General features: G+C 43.0%; 1 protein-coding gene across 4 annotated transcripts in view; it reads left to right on the forward strand.

Moving 5' to 3' along the window:
- LOC146834561 (vitellogenin-1-like) overlaps nucleotides 1-25,632 on the forward strand; it is a 977,187-nt gene that overhangs the window by 840,866 nt on the left and 110,689 nt on the right. The window lies entirely within an intron of this gene.

Raw genomic sequence — 25,632 nt, forward strand, 5'->3', positions numbered from 1 at the left:
CAGTCTCAGTGTCAACCAGAAGAAGAGTGGTGGACAGCTGGACATGCAATGTAGGCTGCAACAGGATATTGTTGCTCGAGTTCATAGTTTAACCTTATGGTATGTCAGGGAATGAACACTGACGTGAACAGGTCCAGTCTCTTTGATGACATACATGACACATGATGCTTGGAGATTTTGCTGTGAATTCTGTCTTGTTAAGCATTGCGACAGTTGGTTGTTATTATCCAAGAGGTGAAGCTGTATGCCAAAAGAATTGCTCATGTCATGTTCACCATGATGCTTTACCTCCAAAGATTGTGTTATGTAAGACCACCTTTGAACCTGGGGGCATATTTATGAGCGGAGCTTCATCAGCCTTGCACCACCAATGTTTTGCAAGAGCGATGCAAGTCCAAAATGAGATTTATAGAGCCACTCAAGGGCACTTGCGTGGTCCTGAGTGGCTTCATGAATCTGGAATAACGCAACACAGCACAAATCGCTATAATGCATTATTCTGCCCTAGGAAGGTGTTCCATGGCTATTGCGTGGGTGTTGCCACACAACTCCCATGGATTTTTACTCATTTCCAGACTTACCAAAAGGGGTAGACCTGAGCATGTGCCAAAAAGATTACTTCTTTCTATGTGTGCTGCATTCTGCAACAGAGGAATATGCCTCACAGGATTGTGTTTGTGAAGGAAGGTGTCCCATCATGTACAAAAACAATCTTAAATGCAAGGGTGTCTGCATTGGTGCTAGGCAGTCCATTGTGCGCCAGCACTAGTGCAAGGATAGGAATGGGTTGTATTGCATTAAATGTGTGCATTCCTGCCCTTTACCTCTAATGCATCACAGCAAGGTGGCTTGCTGCGCTGCGTTACAGATCTCATAAATATGCCCCCTAGTCTCCTTCCATGGAGCAGTACAGAGCCGATTGCTTGGTTGAAGAGGTGCCTTTGATGTGTTACCACAGTAATCCATGTGAGCTGTATTGGGGTTGCATGTGTCCTGAGTATCTGCTGCTTCCAGACTTGCAATGAGCCACTGCCAAGTTACTCTCAAACACAGTTATAGGTCATAGTCAAACTGTGTTGACAATTGGATTTGGATATTTCTGGGGTGAGCAGATTGAACATCACTGGTCAGTTGTTGCTTCAGAATGCCAAGGATGCTTATGTAACTGAGACACTGTACTGGTGGTCAGATTCCAGTCAAATTGTCCTCGTGTAGGTGATTCACATCAATGCATTTCTGAAAAGAACTGGCAAGATGGCGTTATCAGTACCTTCACTCTTGAGTGACATAAATGCCTGCATCATACTTACATGAGGTTGGCAGAACCAGTGGAGTGGATGACACCCAGTCATGAGTGGGATGTAGCTATTAGAAACTTTAATGGAACAAATATATTTTCAACTTCTAACTCCTTGGAGAATGAATGCTCCTCCCTGTTGTGGTTCTCCCATGGACAACTGAGCCTTCTTCTGAGCATGAGGATGGTTTGTATGATGGTAATCGGACAGACTTTGTATCCTGGTGAGTCTTTGAGTTGTTGGTGTTGCGTGATTATCTTTAGTCTGAGTGAGGCATTAGTGGCTCCTCTTGGTATAGATGCCATCCAGTGTATACTACTAGTAATGGTGTCTGGACATTGCTGTGAGAAGCTATAGGTAGAGACTCTACTGTCTACTCACACAGCTTATTCCTATTTTTCTGTTCCGTCTTCACCAAGTCATTGAAGCTACATTGGTATCCTGCCTTTTGTGAATTGATGCTTCCACTTCCACAGCCAGCCGTAAGAGGCTTTGATGATGATGATATCTATAAGTGTACTCAAACATTATCAGAGATCATAGCAGGGTTCTTGACCTCTCTGAAAAATGGGAAGGGGGGACCCATGGGTAACCCTACAGGCCCTATTCAGAGGGCCCCGGGTGAAGGTGGCCCTGCTATGGGCCCCCAAAATCAGATTCCGACAGCTGATCAGTTTCAGAACAACCGATTCAGAAAGGCTGTCCAAATCTGACATCCTAATCGCTTGGCTGGAAAAGTGGTCCATAGACCGCTACGATTCGGTTCTGACCAACTCGGTTACTCCCAATGCCTTTCGGGACCGAGTTAGGCAGTCCGAACGCTTTCCAGCCATCGTCATCAGTGGTTCGGAAAAGTGTCTGAGTCGGTCGGAAAGGCGGTTTCCAAACGCCATTGTAATCGACCATGGCGATATGGTTGTGGCATAAACTTGAGTAAGGACACTTGCGCATCTCTCTTATTTGCAGGGTCATGGCTCTGCAGAAATTGGCGTGGACTAGCGAAGGGATAGATCTCTTCATACAGGTAGCTGCACTGCAATTTGTCCTCATTGATACTGCAGTGAGAATTCTTAAAAAAGGGAAAGAACAAGGTTTTGTGCAAACATTAAAATACCTATCCAATTCTAAGTTACTGAGGTCAAATTGCATGAATGGCTCAAATTAAAGAGCATACTTGCCCAGTTTTACTACAGGAGATTAAGTATTGAAAAACCCAATACTTCTAGAGGTTAATTTTCTTCGCTATTGATAGTGAGAACGTGTCTTAGGCTAAAATGATAGTAAGTATTGTAGATTGCATTGCTCAAAATATTTGTAAGAAAGTTCATGAGATGGGATTTTATATGAAAACAAAAGGAATAATAACATCATCAATGTACTAGTGCTATTCTACAATCATAACTAAAATAAAATGCATCCCACATATTGTACTGTGCAGTTTGCTTCATATCTGGGATCTTAACAATGTAACAAATATTTCTGATTAAGGTTAAAAGTCTGCTCAGATATCTATTTTAAGCATCCTAGGTCTCTGAGGTACCCTAATTAATTTGCTGTACTGTCTTCAAGGAGTTGTTCTTATAGCCTGATACATTATAAAATATGCAAAGAAATTATTCTGTATGTGGACGATATGTGGAGTAATGTTTTGAGTAAGGAAAAGGACATCGTTTGCATATGATAGCTAAGTAATTAGTACCTGAATCTATAACCAGGCATTGGAGATGAATAGCATACCTGCTGAGCAAAAGGTTCAGAGGCACTACATACAAAAAGAGGATCAGTCTTCAGGTTAGCCCTGTTTGGGGGCCCAAGCAATCACATTTGTCTCTGAGATTATAATGAGCCATAATGTGAGCAACTGGGTCAGACACAATACATTGTTTAATTATACTGAAATGAGGAAAAACTGTCCAGAGTTAGGACCCTTTGACCTGGTTGTAAGCCTGCACAGGCACAACAAAGTATAAGCATTAGGGAGGATTCTATATATTACATAAATCCATGATTGACAGAAGGGAAAGATTATGAGAAGATATGATCCGCACTCTAGCAAATCCCTGATGGTTCATCCATACCAATATTGGAATGACAAAATAAACTTGGTTGACCTGCTCTGTAGCAAACTTTTGATGGTCCATGTGGTCCAATATTCATAAATAAATAAAGCTGGTTAGTCCGAAATGTGTTATAAAGTATTTAAGCAGCAGTGAAAATATGCTTAGATTGATATCACTCACAGGCCCAGAATTTCTGCCCTTTGTGCAAGGGAGAGATAAGTGAAAAATTGCAGTGCTGCAATGACGAAGGCCAGAAAATACCGCCGCTGCCGCACCAGGTTTAGCAAGGGTCATCTGCCGATGATGGCATTGGTGGTACTCCTGCTGTATCTAGTTGTTCTGTAAGACTTCCAGCTTCAAGCTATGATTGGTACTGTTGGTACAACCTCCAATACACACTGTTATAGGTTGGACTACAGCAAAGAGGCCAAATATGTAAGATGTGTACTTTAGTGTAAACCACTTAGGTTACACATTGTTATAGCAAGTGATATACTGATTGACCCCTTGATTTTGCCTGGTAACAGTAAGCAATAAAAACAGATCATCCTAGTTTAGAAGATCTGTGTTTGCACCAAAACATATTTTTTTTTGCTGATCTTCCCACATCGCTTAATTAAAGCCCGTGGTTGCAGATGGGGTCCACTGCAGGGCCGGACTTGGAACCCAAAACAGCCCAGGTAATTTTAGTCAGACCAGTCCCCATACGGTGCATAGCAAGAAGGTGCAGCAATCAGCCTGACCACTACAAGCAGATTTGGGAGGGTTCTCCCCCAAGAACATGTGGGAAAATTTGCAAAAATGATGCATTCTACAACACATTTTTCATTATATATACAATTGTATGTGTTTTTTAGCACAATAAAAGATGACCTTACAGTTTACCAAAATGCGGCAATATTTATTGGGGCTTTTCAATGATTCTCCCACTATCACCCACCAACAGTGCCTGTCATCTCTCCATAGCTCCTCTCTCACAAGTATTTCATTTGTTTTATAACTCCTGTCATACCAGTGTAGGGTATCAGAGCATTTTACATCACACACATATACAGAGACAACAAATCATACACATGTAAAACAGTATATAGAAAATGTTACAGAAGACTAAGGGGACTACAAGGAGTACGAATCACGTGATCCATACTGGTAGGCATTTTTTAAGAGTGTTTGATCTAGGGAATTTATTTCTACTCTAACAAACCCTTATTCGCAAAATTAGGATAATGAAAGACTAACAAAAAGAATAACTTGCTAACCTAGGTTACAATTGTGACTTAGGAACTGCATCAGTAACAAAAGTATCTCTGTGGCAAAAGCAGTAAACCACTGAGTTATGCACATAAAACACTGTCTGGGATCTGTATAGTACATGCTCTTTGTCGCAGGCATATTAACCCTCTACCCTACCTTAGATGAGTCAAAACTGGCACTAGACAAAACTCTAATCTCTCCCCAGCAGGTACATTAATCACCAGAGTTATATTAGCACTTGTAATGTTGCCTGAAAACTGAACTTTGCAGTGCTTTTAAAACTGCTGCACTGCCCCCAGTAACAAAAGCGGCCTCCACCCTTCCAGCCTCCCGGGAAAACGCCCACTGCAGCTAAAGGCAGTCCGGCCTTGGTCCACCATCACTTATTTTTGGGGATTGTCACTTATTTATCCTCACCAGATCTCGATCCACAGTAAGAGAGAGAAAATTACAAAATGATGAGCAAGAGAAAGACAAGAAAACAGTGTCAAAGAAAGCAGGGATAAAAAAGAGCATGCAACGGTGAAATAAAAGGACTGGAAAGAGGTATTTTTCAGATTGTGAATACTTTATTGTTCGATTAATAAAAATCATTACACAATGATGGACATACAACGTGTATCAATCATTATTGCATCACACTCTTGGTACAACCCTATAATCCATTAATAGTTTCACATATAAACAGCCAGTAATAGAGGAATATGATGTTCAATAATAAATGATTGTTTAAAACCTAATCGCCACCCGTTAAGAATTGCATAATCTCTCTAAGTTCAGGCTACCTAATGTGAACTGCAATTATGGTTAAGACACAGCTAAAACAGTAATAATTCATTTTAGTTTTAACATCATGCTAAAAATGATGGGGGACAGGCACTAGTCGCTACTAAAAGCCTACTAACAATTCCACTACTGGTGCAGTTCCATTTATAAGTGGGTAAAACCCTGCAAAATATGGTAAAAGTTTTGAGATCGCACAAGGCAGGGAACAAAAAAAATAAGAAAAATGAAGGGGTGATGTGCAATACCAGTTAAGGCCGCTATCAAGTATTACAATATAATAACAAGTTAACAACGCAGTGTGCTTAGTGCTGCCCGTTGCAAATTAACGATCATTGACTCATTAGCTCTCACAGATTGTAAGCCTTTTTACTGCTCTTGCGACAAACTTTGTGAACCGTTTATTAAGCATTGGATTATCTGGGCTCATAGAGGTAAAGATAGCCTGTCTACTGGAGCAAATCCCAAATTTCTACCATTCGCCCCGTAGCAGAATCTTTCGGTCGTTATGGAGTGCAGGGCAAAGGCATACCACATGTTCAATCATATCCTTACTGCTCCCGCACCCCCTGCACGGCATAGTGTTGTTTCCGAGGCGCCAACCTGGTAGACTGTACAGGGAGGGCCATTCTCTGATTCTGAGGGGCAAAAACCTTTTTTTCCAGTGCACTGCATAGGTACACAACAAGAATGGCCCCAAAACCCCTGCCTTGAACCCTGACATAACTGTCCAGGCTTGCTTACGCTTAGCCAGCTGTGCTTTGTCCCAATGGTAGGACCAGGAATGGACATTCCTTTTGATGTTTTAAGAGTCTGCTGGGATGTGTTAGAACTCCAGATTTCTTCTGCTTCCAAGAGTTTTGACTTGTCTTGTAGGTAACTTCGGTATGATCGCCCAAGCTGACTGGTTGATATTCCTTGCCACAGTATAGCCTCCAAGCTTTCTTCTCTGGACATGCGCAGTTTGTTACACAACTTGATGAATGCTTCAGCCCCTACAGCTCGATAATCTTGGGGACCAAACTCAAGTCTTATTTGTGCAGGGGATGAGGTTTTGAAAGACTCATCAACACTTGCTTAAAAACATTTGTTGTTTTGTTCTCAAGACTGTTTTCTTTCCCCCTCATAATTCTCCTGACTGTAGGAGGGATAATTGAGGATGTTTCCTTCATCACACTTATTAGATAAGTCAAACTTGGGCCTGGTAGCTGCTTTGCAAGGTTAGTGAGGGCTACCTGGATTGTCAGGGCTTTGACTTATACCTCGTCTCTGTGTTTTAGGGAGAAGCTTCTTCTGTCCATAAGGACCCCTAAGTATTCGTTTGAGGAGGCCATCCGCCACCTTGATATTTACTTGACCCATATAGGATAGCCCTTGTCTTTAATAGGTTAAGTTTCAGCTCATTTTTGGTGGTTTAAAGAGATAGCTGGTCGAGTAGTCTTTGCAGGCTGACCCCTGTGTGACTGAGCAAGACAAGATCCTCTGCATACAGTAGGTTGCTGATTCTAGTTCCAGAGAGTTTTGAGGGGTGAGAGTTGACGTCTTCAAGTACATGTGATAAGTCTGAAATGAAGGGATGAAAGAGAAGAGGCGCCAACACACAACACTGTTTTACTCCACTCCAGGTTTGTATCATACTGTAGACATGGGATCCGTCTCCAAGTTTTATATGGATCCATGTGTTTGTGTGTAGCTGGATAGTTGGCCCTGGGCACACGATCAAAGGCGGCCTTAAAGTCAACGAAAAAACAGTGAATTAGCATTCCTGAGACCACCGCTTTATTCAAGGGGACCAATATTGCAAGCAAGTTTGTAATGGCTCCTGATTTTGCCACAAATCCTGTCAGATTGAAAGGTATAATATTTTTTTTGTGGCCCAGAACAACAAGTCTTGAAGGAGCAACTTAGCGTAATATTTAGATTCAACATCTAGAAGGGTAATCATCCTGTAGCTTTTGGGGTCTAACCTCTTGCCATATTTGTACATTGGGTGTATATTAGCTCCACGCCAAGATTTTGGTATGAGCTTATTTGTTCAGCAGTAGCTGAATAAGGGTGCCAGATGTTTGGCCCAAAAGTCGATATCTTGTTTGTACAGAGCTTGCGGTAAACGATTCAGTCCAGGAGCTCTGCCTGAACGGCCCTTAGTTATAAGTAATACTATTCTAGACGTTAGGGCTTCTAGTGTGTTGGGTACCTGTTGAGGGGGCTCTTCTTGCTGGGACGGTGATTTGATGGTGATTACCAATGGCGTCCTGATGTTCAATTCTACGAGTTGCTCATATGTCCCAGCTTGAATTATACCTAGTGGGAGCTGCCATTGACTTAAGTTAGTCTGAAGAGCTGGAGTTGGAGGTTTAACCAGTAAACCTTCTTCCTTTTCTGTTTTTTTGAAGTGGGTCGTTAAACAAGATACCCATTTGTCTTCGCGAATGTTTGCACTACTTAGTGCACTATGTTTGCACTACTTTGTCCACCCTGGTTATGTGTTCTCCCGTTGACAAGGGACCAAAAAAACTTGAAGATTATGGTTTTTACTCTTGTGTACCAATTTTATCCAGAACTGCTCAGAGCGTTTTTTATTCTCTAGAAGGATAGCTTGTCTAACTACCTTTTGGACATACTTCTATGTGTTGAGTAGGTGGTCATCTCCTAGATGCCTTTTTTGTCTGTCTAAGTGTGGAATTACGCAGGGATTTTTAATTATTGTGTTACCTATTTTGATATTTCAGGTAGTACATGGAAAGTTTTTAAGCAGTTGATCGGAGAAAAGCTCCCATGATGTAATGAGCAGAATGTCGTTGAAACTCCTTACGCCTTGCAGCGCTCTACATTTTGTCATTATTGTTGGTATCATATGATCAGACCATTTTAGCCTTTTGAAGTTCTCTGTGTAAATTCCTCTTGTTCTCCGGCTTGTCACAGTGTGCCGTGCTACGTCAAATATTATGGTAATCACTTGGGGTCAGTGATTGCTGTCTCTTCGTGCAGCAATGGTGTAGTTTTCGATCAATGGGGGCATTTCCTTATTGCAGATGGTGTAATCAAGAAAGGAGTGAGTGTGGCCATTTGTTGTTGTCCAATTTGGAGGACTGTCCATAGGAAAGCGTTTCAGAATTGTGCAGCCCAAAATGCTAATTTGTAGTGCCATGTATTCACCGAGTTTACTATGTTTGTTACAGGTTGGCTTAACTTGCTCCAAGATCTGTGACCATATTACATCCTGTTCTTCAGGGGGATCTTGGAATAAATTTGCGTTATAATCACCAGATATTAAACTGACAGTTCTTCTGTTATCACTTAGTAATATACACAAGATCCAGATCAAATGGTCAAACTTGGATTTTTTTCTCCCTAGGGCTAGGTGAGATGTGTACGTTAATCAGGAGCAGTTGTTCAGTCGGTTTAAAGTTCCTGATTCTTATGCCAGAGATCCAGTCTTCCTCGAATATTAGTTGCTCGATGTTAGCGTTTAGCTTGCCAGCTGCGTAGATTGAGAGACCACCACTGGGTCTACTGAACTTGTGTGACCTTAGGGTGGGGGACCTGTATTCCAAGTATCCTTCTATTGGAAGGCTGACCTTTGACCATGTTTCTTGCAATAGTATGACCTTGTGGTGTTTTAAGAACATTATCGCGTCTGGTGATTGGAGTGTTCTGATAAAGCCATTAATGTTCCACAAACACACTAAGAGGCATGGTTGAGTGCTAATTCAGTCGTGGTTTTCCCCGGCCAGGACAGCTGGCAGCCAAGCCCAATCAGCCTTCATGATTTTAGGCACCTCAGTTTTTGATTTAATTATTCTTGCTGAAGGTCGATTTTGAGCAGATTTTAATATTGAAAATGGTGGCGGTTCAATGTCTGATCGGGCTGGAGGGATTGCATGATCCGACGTGTACCATTGTTATGTTTGAAGAACTATTTTAATGCCCAATTTTTTTAATTGATCAGACCTTGATATTACCTGCTCTTTGTTTGCTACTGATACAAAAGTAATTAATGTTGATTCGGTGAATTGTTTACGTCTGGTGGGTTTAAATTAGATAGATGTTATATCACTGGATTCAATGTGAAGCAATTCGGGTATGGATTTGAACAGTTTAAGGACGTTCCCTCTGTCCAAGATGTCATGTGGTCCTTGAGTGAAGTATTTCGGGATAAATAACAGTTTGGCTTTTTTTTACATTTGTTGTGGTGAAATCCTGACTGATGGCCACGTGATTACTCTTGTCCTTTGTTTGTGATAGATCAATTCTCCTATGATTAAGGGTTAGTCCTTGCATATATTCAGCTTTTTCACCTTGGAATTGATAGGGCACTTTGTTGAAAGTAATTTTACCCGTATTTGCCAGGTCCAAATTCTTTACAAGTGTTATCCAGAGATTCTCCTTACCGCTTAGCTTAAATTCGTCATTATACTGTTTTGTAACTTCCATTTTTTTTGTCTGATCAGGGGTGTTCAGCACAGTTGTGGGAGTTGTTGGTGCTTCCAATATAGGCACTGAGGAGTGCAATTATGGTTTTGGCTCTGAAACCTTTTCTCGCTTCACTAGAGTTGAGGTTTGTGAGTTCTGCGCTGGAGCCTCCCACCTTGGCCCAGGTGAGTGCGTACGCTCTTTGTGGTGGCAAGAGACGGGTATTGCATTATATGTCAGCCCTACTAGGGTTTTTGGAGGGGGATTGTTGTGACAAAAAAGAGCAGCTATCAGTACTTGCGATGCTGATTGAGCCACACCGTGTATTGCTTTTTAGAGTTTGGGGGCGGGTCTACTGATTATATTTGGGATCATTGTACTGCTCTTGTTGTGTTTTTTCTGCAGTCTTTTTTTCCCTTTTACTCAGGCGTTGTTTTTGAGGAGATTTAATCTTGACTCCCATTTCAGGACCGGCGTCCTCAATGTCAGAGGTTGGCGTTGTCTTTGATGCAATCTGTGGTTCTGTTTTTAACGGGGTTTTATTCTTATTGTCCGTTTTGAATTGTTGAGGGATTCCATTCTTCTTAGGTATCAATTGATTGTCAAGAAGCGGCACTGTGTCTGGTGCGTCAGTCGGTGGACTATCAGCATTTACTGTTAGATCCCTGTGTCCTTTATTGCTTTTTTTTGCTTTGTACAGAGCTCTTTGTCAACTGACTGAGTGGTTAAATTGTTCGAATTTGGACATGGGGAGAACGGTTGAATTTTCAAACCTGTTGGTAATTTCCTGTTTCTGTCAGGACCAAAGTAAGAAACAGGGGTAGGGACGACAGGCTGTCAATTATTGCTTGTGCTGTGTTGGCATTAGATTGTGATATAATTAAAATGTTAAGGCCTTCCAGTTTATTATCCATCCCTGGCGTGTATACTGCTAGAGTATTTAAAAGGTCAACTTGTCTGAGTGATAATTTAATGCAGCCACTGTAGATTGTAAGGTTTGCAAACGTTGAGGCCAGGGAGCGATTGGCTCAGTCGCTACCAAGTCACAACCTTTGTACGTGTCTCTTGTCCTATTAAATTCTGTCTTAAAGAAAAATAGGTCTAGAAGGGAGCGCTCATTGGACTAGCCTGGCCTTATTTCGTAGGGCTCGCAGTGGGCCAAGGCGTGAAGGGTTGTTGGAGTGAGTAGATTAGTATTGCCTGGTGAGGTCCTAGCCCACTGCGCAGCTTGAGGACTGAAGGTGTTCCTATTTCCAGGGGATATTGTGTTGTTAGTGTGAGAGTTGGTGTCCTGGCGCAAGGATGACCTCAGACTTATAGGCGAATCGTCACTTGAGATAGTGATTGGCCCAGAGCTTAGTTACTTGTTGGTTTGAAGAACTAGTGACAAGTGATGAGGAGTATCTCCTAACTGTATAGCTAATCTTGACCTATAGATTGTTGGGGTAGAGTGCTTATCCCCTTTAAGGTGGGTGACTGAATATGTAGTGTCCGTTAAAGTTGGTTATGGCTGAGGATGTGGGTCCGCGTTTCTTAAAATAATCTCTAAGAGTCCTCTTTTTTGTGTCAGCTATTGTTTTATCTCGCGTGTCATGTTGTTTATTTGAAGAGTCGAGGACAGCTGTTGTATCTGTCTCAGGTGTGCAGCCTGGGGAGTTAAAACCCTGTTCTGGCAGCTGGCGATGGAGCGGCTAGATCCCCAGAGGGTGAGGGTAATGGCGCCGAGGGGGGATGATGATGATGATGCCATCCCTGCATCTGTAGATGCTTTAGGGACTTCTTCGTTTTGCTTCTTGTGGGTTTTCCCTGTTTCTCTCCTAAGCCTTCCGGTTGCATTGTGATGTGGTTATGGCTTAGTACTACTACTCTGCCTTTCTCTTATCAGAGGTTGCCGCTGTTGGTTACTCATCCCTTGTTTTGCCTTTTACTCTTCACCATCCTTGTAGGTTTGAGGGTCTGGGATCAAATTTCCCCCGTTTTTGTGACAAACATACCCCCCACCTCAGCCACGGTGTGAGGTAGCAATGGAGGTATCCTGGGAGTAAGTAAGACCCCAACTCCAAGCCTCCATACCTCCAGTCCTGGTGTTATTTTCGTTCTGCTATTACAGGGAGGTTGAAGGGTGGGGCAACATATGCAATGGTGGGCTGATGCCAAACGAGGACCTGTGCAGGTGAGCTGGGCTGAGCAAGCGAGCGGGGAAGACAACAATGGGTAGCCATACCGGATTGCAAGCCGCAACGCCCGAATGCCGGCCGCTTCCACAAGAACTGATGGACCCCACAGCTCTGAGCACTGAGTCTGCTGCCCCAACCTCTGCCTCAGCATCTCTGGATTGAAGCAACGAAGTGGAGCAAGCGAAGCGACGCAGGGATGGGGCGGGGGAAGGTGGCAGGATGAAACAGTGAGGGCAAAATCCCGGCGCCCCAGCCCGGCAGGGGATACCGGCTGCTCCTGGTGATGAGTATAGGCCCCAGCTAGGTCCGCAAGTACAAAGGGTTCGCCCTTCTGTATACGAAGTACTAGAAGGAAGTTGGCACGGAAACTGCAAATACAAAGACAACGTTTATTAACCTTCAAAGGTGGTCCTACAATCTACGCAACACTCTACAGTATTGCACAGAGTAGCACACAGAACTTGTGCGCATGGTCCCCTTTTATACACAATAGGGGGGCTGATAAGTAGGCGGATACAACATGAAGTAAGATTTGTGGCCTTATATGGACATGTTCAATGCATGATCAATACATGGGTGGAGTTAACAGTTCCTGAGACCCGCGAAAACACATTCGAGCAAAGCCTAATTAGTAACAGATGTGGTCAGTCTTGAACATACACCAAACGTACAAAGGGGCTATTTATAGACTGTTGCTAGGCAGATCTCGGGAGTGACCAATGAAGAGGTAAGACTCTTCTCGTGCAGAGCACGTGGCTTCGTGGCCATACAAGATGGCGGACGGCTAAGCAAAATGGAGTCCGAACATTAGTCAATATAAAGCAGAAAACGTAACTCAGACATGAAGAGCACATGTCTTCAGTAAATGCTTAATCATATCGCTGTTTCATTTACAACAGACGACCCTTTAAGCATTTGCTGAAGACATTCGGCTTGCTAGGATAATCAAGATAATCATCATTTATATCTATTCTCATCATCTCAGTTATTTCTTTGTTTATGCTCCTTCGATAGGTGGCATCGGCAACAGCTTTCTTATTGGGGATACAGAATGAAACACATAGAGAACATATCATAGGACCACATTGAATACACATACAACAGGTGAACAAAATTGCTACAATAACACATAAACCAGTAAGGACTTTCCATCCCCATGTAGTAATTAAGGTCAAAACCATCCAGAAAAGGTCCAAGTGCCGTTTTCTGTATGAATGTCAGCAGCAATTTTATGCAATTTATTAATAGCTTGATAAACTGATGGTGTGTGATCAGGGATGAACACACAACAACTACTTCCTACAATTCTACATGATCCACCTCTATCTGCTAACATAACATCTAATACCATATGATTCTGTAATGTAACAATTCTAGTGATCTGCAACTCTTCTGTAAGGTTCCCAAGAGCAGCAGCAGTTTGATTTGTCACAGCCTCTACAACCCTAGTTAATCGTCGAACCTTCCTACTATTCAGGTCAGCTCCAACAAAGAAAAACAGTCCTAGATTAAAATCAATATACTGTTGCAAACTGGTATCTGTCTGGTCAACGTCATCAACAGATAGAGTGCGTTTATACCTATTTACGGTTACGTTGTTTAATAACTTCAAGTCTTTATGATAAGACGCAGGTGCTAAGAATACAGGGGGTAATAAAAATGCCACTTAGCATACCCCGGACCATCCGGCGGGCAAACGATAATAACCTTTATTACCACACACAAAATAGGTATTGTGTGAGGCCAGAAAGGTACTGTTATTTAATCCATCTATGTTTAGTACAACAACGCAATCACTGACACCAACAGGAATATGACCAACACTTTGGATACACATGTCCGCTTGGGCTTGTGCCACTGAAATTACAAATTTCTCATTTCCGTGAATGTCTCTAGTATTCGTAAAGATGTAGGGAATTGATTAATTGTCTGGTCGGTATTCTTCCCACTCCCACATTGTCCCATTGGCTTGTGGATAGCCTTCTTTATCCTGATGACACTCTCTATTAAGTCTGAAAAGTAACGGTCCCACTGTAGGTTTTCGTGTGGCGAAAAGCAAGGTGTACCATGCTCTACAAGAGCCATTATGTGAGAAAGGAAGAGGTATAAATGGTGTCCCCCCTTTCTTCTGATGCGCTGGCATCATACCACATATCCAACAATTTGTAGCATTTGTAGCAACGTGGGTATGATGCAGCATCTGGATGAAAGTATTATTCAGATAGGATTGGCGATGCTTCAATTCTTGGTATGGAAGGGTGTAGAAGTAGTGCTCCTCAGGCACTGGGGTAGACACAACAAGCAACTCACGGGCAGGAATTACATCCTCAACAAACCACGTGGTTATGGCAGCAATTGCCATAGCAACAATGAAACCTATCGCACAAAAACTTTTCTTCTTCTCCATTTTCAAACAAATGTCAATATCTTCCTGAAACTAAAAAGGTTGTCGGAACTCTTCCCCCTAGGCAGCGGTTGATTTCTTCACCATCGGGCCAAGACGGGTGTCACTACACTAATGCAGGGCTGATCCCCCCCCTTGCCTCATTGGCTCTCCGTTTCACTAACCCAGGGGCTGCTCTGACAACGTGTTTGAATACTTCAGAAATTCACTTCCTCGGCCTGAAGTGATATCTTCTCACTCCAGGGGTCGCTTGGTCCGGGAAGAGCTCCTTAGTATCGTCCGGGTCCACAGCACGGCCTTTCTTCGCAGTCAGGATTTCTCGATGGTCGGTCAATACAGCAGGCTCCACCAATCCGGGTGGCACTCTACGACAATGTATAGAGTGGATCCAATTTTTGCGGTTGGAGACCCGGACAGCCGTTCTTGTTGCAAGCAAGACCTGCTCAGGACCGCACCACCTCGGCTCTAGACTGCTCGTCCCCTCAAACGATTTTACCAAGACGAAATCTCCGGGCCGGAGATTGTGGCCTTCACCTGTGAACCGGTCGGGGAGCGCTTCTCGAACCTGTTGATGAATAGAGACCAACTTATCGGTTAACTGTGCCAGATAATCACTCATCATTACACAAGGTACATCATACACTGACTTTGGTTTCGGTGGGCCCCAAATGTTCATCGGACGTCCAAACACGATCTCATATGGCGTGAGACCGGTTCGAGAATGCGGTACTGATCTGATTGACAATAATGCCAAAGGTAAAGCATCCGGCCAAGTCAGAGAAGTGGAAGCTTGTATTTTCGCTATCTTAAGCTTCAGAGTGCCGTTATACTTTTCAACCAGTCCCGCAGACTGAGGGTGAAACACTGCGTGGAACTTCTGGGTGATTCCCAATCCTTTCAGGACATACTTGATAACGTCTGCTATAAAATGAGGTCCGTTATCACTCCACAACAATCTACACACACCATATCGAGGGAAGAATGCCTTCAATAACACCTTGGCTGTAGGAATTGCGGTATTGTCTTTCGTAGGGTATGCCTCAATCCATTTGCTGAAGGCGCAAACCACTACTAGGACATACTTCAGATTATTACAGCGTTCAAGCTGAATATAATCCATTTGCAAAACTTCAAAAGGTGCAGTGGGTGTTGCAAATCCTCCTGCTGGAGTTCGTGTCCCTTTTCCTGGATTGTACTTTAGGCAAATCATACAAGTCTGCACCACTCTCTTTGCCGTGCTAGCAATCTCTGGATGCTCCCAAACTTGTGTAAGCAATTTTACAATTGCGGAAGCTCCAACATGAGCTAGCCCATGTGCCATCTGAACCATAGGTTGTACAGAAGCTATGGGTAACTTCCACTTATCCATCTGCTTATTTCTCCAACAACCTTCATCGTCCAATTCTCCATCAGTAGACCATTGCTCCCGTTCTTTATCGGAAGCTGTCCTCTGTATCTCTAACACTTCTCTCCTAGCCTCATGCCATCTTTCTGCCTGCGACTTCACAACATACATTGCAGTGGAGTCAGGCTGCATCGCAGTGCCTCATGCTACTCGGTCTCCCAGAGCATTCCCTTCTCCCACCTTATCTATCACCTTTTTATGTGCATTGCATTTAACTATGGCAATCTTCTTTGGATATGTCAATGCGGTCAAGAGGTTGTGAACTAACTCTCCGTTCATTATCTGTGCTTCATGTGACGTTAGAAACCCTCTCTCCTTCCAGAGTAAGCCAAAGTCGTGTGCTACCCCGAAGGCATAGCGGCTATCTGTATAGACATTCACACGCAATCCTGCACTAAGCTCACATGCTCGTGTTAATGCTATCAGTTCCGCTGCTTGAGCTGATTTCTGCGGTATGCGTGCTGTCTCCATTATTGTTCGTAACGTGGTGATTGCATACGCCGCTGAAGTCGTACCATCTGGTAGCTTCAGGCACGACCCATCCACCCACAATTCTCCATCTACATCTGTAAAGGGCGTATCCTGGAGATCAATACGACCCTTTGTCTGTTCCTCAGTTACAAAGATGCAATCATGTGTTTCTTGTGCCTCAGGCTGAGTCTCCGGAAATGGCAACAATGTGGCTGGGTTTAGTGTTGCGCATCTCTTCAATGTGATATGGGGAGCCAACAACGTCAGCTCATATCCTGTTAGACGAGCACTAGTTAAGTGCTGCGTCTTTGTCTGATTCAACAGGGCGTCAACAGCATGGGGGACCAACACCAATAGCTTATGAGATAACAGAATTCCTTCGCTTTGGCGTATTGACACAGCTGTCGCCGCAACCGAGCGAAAACAACCAGGCAACGCTCGGGCAACAGGATCAAGTACTGCCGAAAAATATGCACAAGGGCGCTGCTTGTCGCCGTGCATCTGTACTAAAACTGATAACGCACATCCATCTCTTTCATGTACATACAATGTAAAGGGCTTCGTATAATCAGGGGTGCCTAACACTGGTGCTGAACAAAGGGCTTGTCGTAATTGTTGAAAAGCGCTCCCACACTCGTCAGAGAAGGGGAGTTGGAGTGTCTTTCGTCAAAAGTGCCAACAGTGGTTTAACTATGTGTGAAAAACCCAGTATCCATTGCCTACAAAAAGAAGTGAGTCCCAAAAATGCATGCACGTCCTTCTGTGTGGAAGGTACCGGCGTGTCCAAAATTGCTTGAATGCGATCTAATATGAGGGCACGCCCCTCCTTAGACAAAAGGTGACCTAGGTAGGTTACCTTTGGTCTACAGAATTGTAATTTTTTCTTCGAGACTTTGTGATTATGTAATGCCAAAAAGGAGAGCAAAGATAACGTGCACTGCTCACATTGCTCAGGAGTATCGGCCGCCAACAAGATGTCATCGACATATTGTATGAGGGCCACCCCTTCAGGTAAAACAAAGGAATCCAACTGTCTTTTCAATGCTTGACTGTAAATGCTAGGACTTTCTGTGTAGCCTTGAGGAACTCTACAAAATCGATATGAACGATTATTCAAAGTGAAGCCGAAAAGGCATCGGCTATCAGGATGAATAGGAATCGAAAAGAAAGCATTTTTCAAATCAATAACAGAGAACGTGGTTGCCGTTGGTGGAACCAAAGTAAGCAGTGTAGTGATGTCAGAAACCACTGGGTATTGAGGTATCACTATCTTATTCACTTCCCTCAAATCAATAATAAAACGATAAATCCTAGTATCAGTGTCTTTCTTCAAAATCGGAAGGATAGGACTATTACAGACATTGTACGGAACTTCCTCCACTACCCCCACTTTAATGAGATCCTGCACTATCTGCGTGAGTGCCTCCTCCCCCTCCTGCGAAATACGATATTGAGGTAGGCGTGGTAACACAGCTCCCTCCTTTACCCTAATGTGTACCGGGGGGATAACCATCTGTCCCACGTCAGTATCCGAAGTGGCCCACAGAGTGCAGGGGAGAGAAGCCAATGCGGTATCCTCTGAAACCACACACATCCTTCCTGTCATTGGATAGTTATTGTTCAAAATCACACGCACTCCTTCAGGGGAGCAACGGATTGTGGCTCTGAAATGTTTGAGCATATCCAGACCCACAATGTTATCTGGCGTGTTCGGGGAAAGCAAAAACGGACAAAGTGTAGAAAACTTATTAACATGAAATGCAAGGGGTTGTGATAATGGGCTAAGTGAAGGTGTGCCATCGAACCCTATCGATGTAACCGTTAAGCAAGACAGGGGAGCCCTCGGAACCAATTGTTTGGACAAAGCGCTACGAGTAGCTCCTGTATCAACCAGAAACCGATCAGTAGAACCCAAAACATGTGCTGTAACATAAGGACCCCTCTGATCTACAGGCACTTCAACTGATTCCTCCCCCCATCCTACGCAATTCTATGCATGTTGTGAATCATGATACCCAGGGCGTTCATAGTCGGACATTTGATACTGGTTCTGTCGATCAAACACATTAGGCCCATCACGTGGCCGCATATTAGAATCAAATCGAGCACGATCAGTTAAATGTCCTCTAGGGCCCGAAAAACCTCCTCTACCTCTCATCGGCCCCTGACCATGCCCCTGGCGCTGTGCATGTAATACCAGACAATCCCTGGCCCAATGACCCAACTGTTTGCAATACGCACATTGATCCTTAATTACATCTGGGCGACCAAAAGAGGAACCATAAAATCCTCTTCCACCTCTCTCAGCACCCCGGCGAGGCGGTCCATACACTTGCGCTAACATCACCTTTGTTTTTAAGTCTTTCGACTTCTTTTCTTCGTTACCCTTCGCTTCTTGTTCCTGACGCTCATAATACTGAGCCATCGTCAGGAGGGATGCCGGAGACGATGTGGTCCAAGAGCTTTCACTTGCTTTTAATCGAGCTGCCACTCCTGGTAATAAATTCGACACATATTTATCAACAAAAAGATGTCGACCCGTATCATCCGTAAGTGACTGACCGCTAAAATCATGAAATGTTTCCTCAAATCGCGTAAAGAAATCAGAAACGGATTAATCAACCTTCTGTTCCAATCAATCTTTTTAGGGGGGATAATCGTTTTCAACTTAGTCAAAATAGCAGCTGGGAGGTCTAAAATAAGCTGAGGTGGCTTTTGCGCGGGTTTTCTTTCTCTATCCTCATCTTCTATATCAGACCATTTCGCCTTAAAGACAGCTTGATCATCTACTTTCCGTATGGATCTCCACATATCCGGTGGTAAAATAAGCCCAAAGAACAAATCCATGTCTGCTAAGGTCATAGTACAAGAATTTAAAGCCCCCTCAACTTCCTCATAAAAGGCAGCGGGATTCTTTCGGGGATCGGGTAGTGCTTTCTTCAATGCCATAACATCAGCCCTATGCCAAGGAGTATAAACCCAATTATACACAAAATATCCTCTAGCATCGGGGGAAGACATCTGAACTAGTTCCCGCTCCCTTAGGAGGAACGTACAGAGGCGCTGCCTCCCGCATCGGTTTAGCATGCACTAGTTCAATCTTATCTGAATGAACGATAGACGACTGCTTTCCGCCTGCATTTGAATTCGATCGCTCCTCCTCCTCTTTCTTTTGGCGCGCTTTCTCTTTGAGTTCAAACATCTCGTCCCGTAACGCAAACAGCCGTCGAACCGCATCGGGTACCTTAGAGGGAGAAAGGACACCATTACGTAATGCTTTAGAATTTAAAACTATATCATCAGGCTCAAAAACATCAGAATATTTCCGAAAAGCAGTAACCACTTCATCAGAAAAAACTTCAGCAAAGTATAACTTTTCCCTATCCTGCCATTCTTCCAAAGACGGCAATAATTCAGCGAGAGATAGTTTATCTTTAAGCGCACGAAAAGAAACTTTCCGAAGCTCACCCATGCGATCAGTTGATAACATGGACCGCGTGTCTACCTTCTCCTTGAGCATTCCAGAATCCTTAACTCCCGGAGCGGACGGGCCAACATAAGGTGGCGGAGAAAGATCTAATAGAGAAAAATCATCTTCAAGATTAGTAAGGACAGGATAAAGAGGCTGCCGAACAGCATATTGACCCGATACTTGCAACCTGTGCTCTTTCTCCTGTTTTTCCACCAGATCCTTTTCCTCACGAAGTTTCGCTTCCTGTGCTTTCACATGGTCCTTTTTCCGTTGTTCTTTGTCACTCAGCGCTTTTTCACGTTTCTCGCGCTCACGCACTTCTTTCACCCACAATCGTATACATTCAAACATGTCTTGTCTCGCACGCCGTGTACACATACACTGCTCCACATACTCAATCTTTCGCATTTCAAACGATCCATACAAAGGCCATCGCAACTCAGGATCCTTCTTGGTATATTTCCTCCACAATGTGCTGTACATTATAGGGGAAAGACCGTGCTTCACGTACATATCCCTATTAGGAGTCCCCTCTGGGGGGGCTGGTTCAGATTCCTCAAGACTTAACCGGTTCCCAAAACAGCAGCACCACTTTCGGAGTGCGCTCAACGCAGGCATGTTCAAGAATAGTGCAAAATATGCAATATTATCAAAAAGTGGCACTTAAACGTTGCGCCGTTCAAATTCAAACAACCCCGGAGAAATATCTCCACATTACCTGCCTATATGTGTTGCAACGCATATATTTTCACATTATTCATTTCAAAATATGACCGGTCATCACAAATCAAATCAAATAGCCCTACCAACCCAGGCTTCAAAAGCTCGCAGCAAGTACCGTACAGCGGTTCTTAACAATCAAGAGCGTCCAGGTTCCAACTGCCAAGTTCCAAATTCGGAAAAACGGCTATTGCACGGCAAAACCGACAAAAGGGGTCTCAGTCGAGGACCGGCACCACCCAGATGGTCAGCTCGGAAGGGAAGGAAGAAAGCCTCGGGGATGCCAGGACTAAAGACGCCGCTGGCAGTGATCACATCCTCGGCAAGGTTCCACTCCTTCGTCACGACCAGTCCTTCGAGTATCCGAGTCGTCGATGAACCCAACGTTGGGCGCCAATTGATGAGTACAGGCCCCAGCTAGGTCCGCAAGTACAAAGGGTTCGCCCTTCTGTATACGAAGTACTAGAAGGAAGTTGGCACGGAAACTGCAAATACAAAGACAAAGTTTATTAACCTTCAAAGGTGGTCCTACAATCTACGCAACACTCTACAGTATTGCACAGAGTAGCACACAGAACTTGTGCGCATGGTCCCCTTTTATACACAATAGGGGGGCTGATAAGTAGGCGGATACAACATGAAGTAAGATTTGTGGCCTTATATGGACATGTTCAATGCATGATCAATACATGGGTGGAGTTAACAGTTCCTGAGACCCGCGAAAACACATTCGAGCAAAGCCTAATTAGTAACAGATGTGGTCAGTCTTGAACATACACCAAACGTACAAAGGGGCTATTTATAGACTGTTGCTAGGCAGATCTCGGGAGTGACCAATGAAGAGGTAAGACTCTTCTCGTGCAGAGCACGTGGCTTTGTGGCCATACAAGATGGCGGACGGCTAAGCAAAATGGAGTTCGAACATTAGTCAATATAAAGCAGAAAACGTAACTCAGACATGAAGAGCACATGTCTTCAGTAAATGCTTAATCATATCGCTGTTTCATTTACAACACTGGGTGGTCCCAATGGCCCGGGGAGGCAGCATCAGTTGGCAGCGTGTGCAGGCCATGACAACCCCCTGCTCACCGCTCGCAGCTCCCACTCACTTTGCTCCAGGACCATCACCGTCAGCTCCTCAACAGCCCTCATCTCTGTCGCTCTCACTCCAGCCTATGTTTATAGTGGTGGAAGAAAGATGCATTAGGTGGAACCAAGACTATGTGGCCTTGCCGTTGTGCACTCCTGACAAGCTAACTGCCGTCTCCTTTGGGCACAGGCACTTGTGGCCTCATTTACAAGCCCATTGCGCCACCAGTGCATCACTGTTTTTAGATGCACTGGCAGCACAGTGTGCCTGCCCATATTTACAAGGCCACGTTAAGTCACCCTGCACGACTTTTCATGGCCTTGTAAATATGGGCCCCTTTCACACATTACTCTGCGTGAAAGGTGCGTCACATGGGTGCTGCTGTTGGTGTTCCCACACAACATCCATGGAGCATGACACATTGTCAAATTTTAAATGTGTTGTAAACCTGGGAATGAGTCGAAATCCTACTTAGAATTGGCACATTGTTCTTTCTATGTGTGTTTCATTTTGCAGCACACATAGACGGAGCAAATCTCCATTAATGATTGTTTTTGTGCAACATGTTCAAGGGTGTCTGAGTTGGGGCATGACTGCTGTTTGTGTGCCGGTGCAGGGGAGGAGGACAGGAATGCGTCGTATCTTGTGGATGCGGCTCATTCTTGCCCTTTTATTGTGACTCACATCAGCGCAGCAGGAAAGCTTGCTGTGCCGCTGTGTGTCAAAATATAGTAAATGAGGCCCTGATTGTTTTAGAAAATAAACACAGTGGGCCGATTCACAGAACTAACTTAAGACAAAATCCTAATCTTACTACTTTTGGTATTCACAGAAGTTAGGATTTTGTCTAAGTTTGTCTTAAGACAAACTTAAGACAGACTTAAGACAGACTTAAGAAAAACTTAAGACAGACTTAAGACAGACTTAAGACAAACTTAAGACAGACTTAAGACTGACTTAAGACAAACTTAAGACAAAATCCTAACTTAAGTCTGTCTTAAGTCTGTCTTAAGTTTGTCTTAAGTCTGTCTGAAGTTTGTCTTAAGTTTGTCTTAAGGCTGTCTTAAGTCTTTCTTAAGTTTGTCTTAAGACAAACTTAAGACAAAATCCTAACTTCTGTGAATACCAAAAGTAGTAAGTTTAGGATTTTGTCTTACGTTAGTTCTGTGAATCGGGCCCTCCCTGCCCAGACACGCCCCCTTTTATACATTGGCATTATCATGGTACAAAGAGGTGTTGACCCAGCATGAGGGAATAATTCCTACACAGAATACCTTTTTCATGTGAGAGTTAATCCTTCCCTGCTTTACGCTACTTTAGTAAAACTGAGTCAAGGAGTCACATAGTGTTTCTTTTTTCAGGCAGAGAGATATCATAGACTAACACCACGTAAGCAGACAGGTCCTTTAGAACAATTATATTGAAATGTTTTCAAGTACATAGGCTGTGCACGTTTCTGTAAATGAACCATCATTACTTACAGAACAGGATTTACCAATAGCCAAGGCCACTTTCTTGGCAGAAATAGCTGCCTCTAGCATCTTGTTCTTACTGTGCTCAGCCATTGTGAGACAATAACTCTCCCGCCGACGAAGACTGCCTATAAAAACATGACATTGTTTAATTGCCTCATCCTTATTTACTGAAGGAACATTTTCTAAATTGCGTGTCTTGGTGATATGATTACAGCTGTTCTTCTCTTTAGCCAAATAATGGTCAAACTTGTGACTGATGTAATAATAATGGCTACAGGTTTTGACAGACAGAAACATAAACTATAATTATGAACAATGTTCAGTTTTTTATAACCGCACAGTTGTCCCATCAGAACACAGATGCATATGGCACTCTCCTTACAACAAATCCTCTTGCATCGTTTTCATTTCTGAAAGACAATTTGATTATTTTGCTATATCGTGAACTGTAATAGCCTTATATAAAACTACTACAAAAGCATGCCAAGGCAAACATTTAAAACTTTGCACTAAACAACCAAAAATAATTATTTGTTTCTTAATTTTGGAATGAAAACCCTTATATTTGTGTACTTATATATCAATCGTTCATGTACATATGGAGGGTGCTGGGATCCCATGAAACTTGCCCCAACAAAAACTGGAAACTTTCGCGGCATATACGCTATATGCATTACAAACATATGAACATAAAAAAATCCATTGACATGAGGAAAAAGGAATATTATTTTATAGGGTGAATCAAAAATTGGTGAGTGGTGGGATTACCCCTGACCACACATCTTGTAGATCAGACTCAGGAAAGGCATTGCAAAAGAATTAAACAATAAATCTGCCAGGTTCAGAACCTTCTTCCCTACATATTTTTAAACACTGAAATATATAGATTACTTCTGCACATGCAAATCCACATAACTTCAGACAGTTGCGGCAGCCAAATTGTTCAGTGTAGAAATTACTCCGCTCCTCAATGAAACTGCACAATTTTTGAGGACTTCTGTTTGAGAATCGACAAAGATACGTTTTTGAGAAATCACTTGAAGAGATTTTTGAGTAATTTTCCTGATTTACACCATAACGTCCTTCAACTTCGATCAAATCTCACTCTGCAGATTATGTACACACATCTGTGGTATGGAATGCGTTTTCATACCCTCAGGCAATGTAGAAGATTAAGGACCTCTGGTCCATTGGTGCCTATGGAAATGATCCAGGGAGGTTTTAGTATTTAGCTTGAAAGTTAAAATATGATTGAACTTAGACAGAATCAAAATTTCAATACAATAAAAAACTTTGAGTACAGTCACAATGCCCTCAACAGAATTTCGAAAATTCAGCAACATGCATTTTTAGTTCAGGTTCGCCTTATTTCTCCTTTGGTCCTGATATTGTACCACCATTGATACCAGATGTTGAAACCCAGGAGTTATAGAAAATAAAATGCCCATTACCATTCTCTATAAAAACAGTGTAAGTCACTTAAGAGTTCCATGACCAAATAGAGGAGCAAGAATAAGAGCTGAGTTGCTTTATAATGTGTCTGAACTCCAAGGTGACTTGCAAAATACTTTTTACAATTAATAGAGGCTGATGTATTCCTTCTAACACTTGGTTACACTTTTATCAAAACCTTGTATCCCCAAGAAATCATTGTCTCATTATCCTCCAAAGGAGGAAGCTTGTTCTTGCAGATGATCTGGGTTATTCGCAAAGGTAATTTACACTTGTGAGTAAATTACACATGTAAGTTTACTCTTACACTTTTGAGCCACTTTTCTCCTTTTGGCTATATATTTAATTTAACATTATTTCCCAATGAGTTTTATTTTAAGTCTCTATCTTCATTACCTCCATTATGTTCTACGGGATGGTTTTGCAGTATGGACGTTGGTCATGTGTAGTGCTGATCTTACTCTAGCTCTGAGCAGGAGTAAATGTATTACTGTTTCATGTCCTTTTTGGCTGTAGAGATTTTAGAACAGCAGTTTGTGAATAGCAATGGATTTGCTCTTTTGGGGGGGCCTGTCTGTCTCTTCCCAACGCCCTCCTTAGTTTTACCTAAATCCCTGCTTACTGCTCCTTTAATCCCTCCTATTTAGCAGTAAGTATGCTCCTCTTTGCAGCCATTTCTCCGGTCCCTCCCACTTTTGCTACTAAGTAGCAAACTTACATATGTGAGGGCCTCCCTGGAAAAAGGTAGGAGAGGTGGAGATGGGGGTTTATACCTATAGGTTTGTGAATTGCATTTTGTAGTAAATAAGTAGTACTGCTTTACGTACTACAAAATGCAGTTTGTGAATTGAGCCCAATGTATACTAAATGCGGACTCTACTGTGAACACACTCATAAACAGCTTGTCATTTCGTGCAAACACGTACTCTGAATTACTTTTCATTAATTCTGTATAAAACTAACTTTTCACTTTAGAATGTTTGGGAACACCAGGAGGTTGACTGGTGCTTCTACTTCTTTGTATTCAATCATACCAGTGCATTAAACAGCATTTTAAACAAAAAACGAATTGCAGGCTAAAATGTTAGAGGGAATAAATCTGAATGGGCAGCTTCTGATCAGAAAGCTGTCATTTAAGGTGTCGGCTATTTTTTG

Source organism: Triturus cristatus, chromosome 4_2 (assembly GCF_964204655.1).
Source record: "Triturus cristatus chromosome 4_2, aTriCri1.1, whole genome shotgun sequence".
In the NCBI taxonomy this organism is placed as follows: domain Eukaryota; kingdom Metazoa; phylum Chordata; class Amphibia; order Caudata; family Salamandridae; genus Triturus; species Triturus cristatus.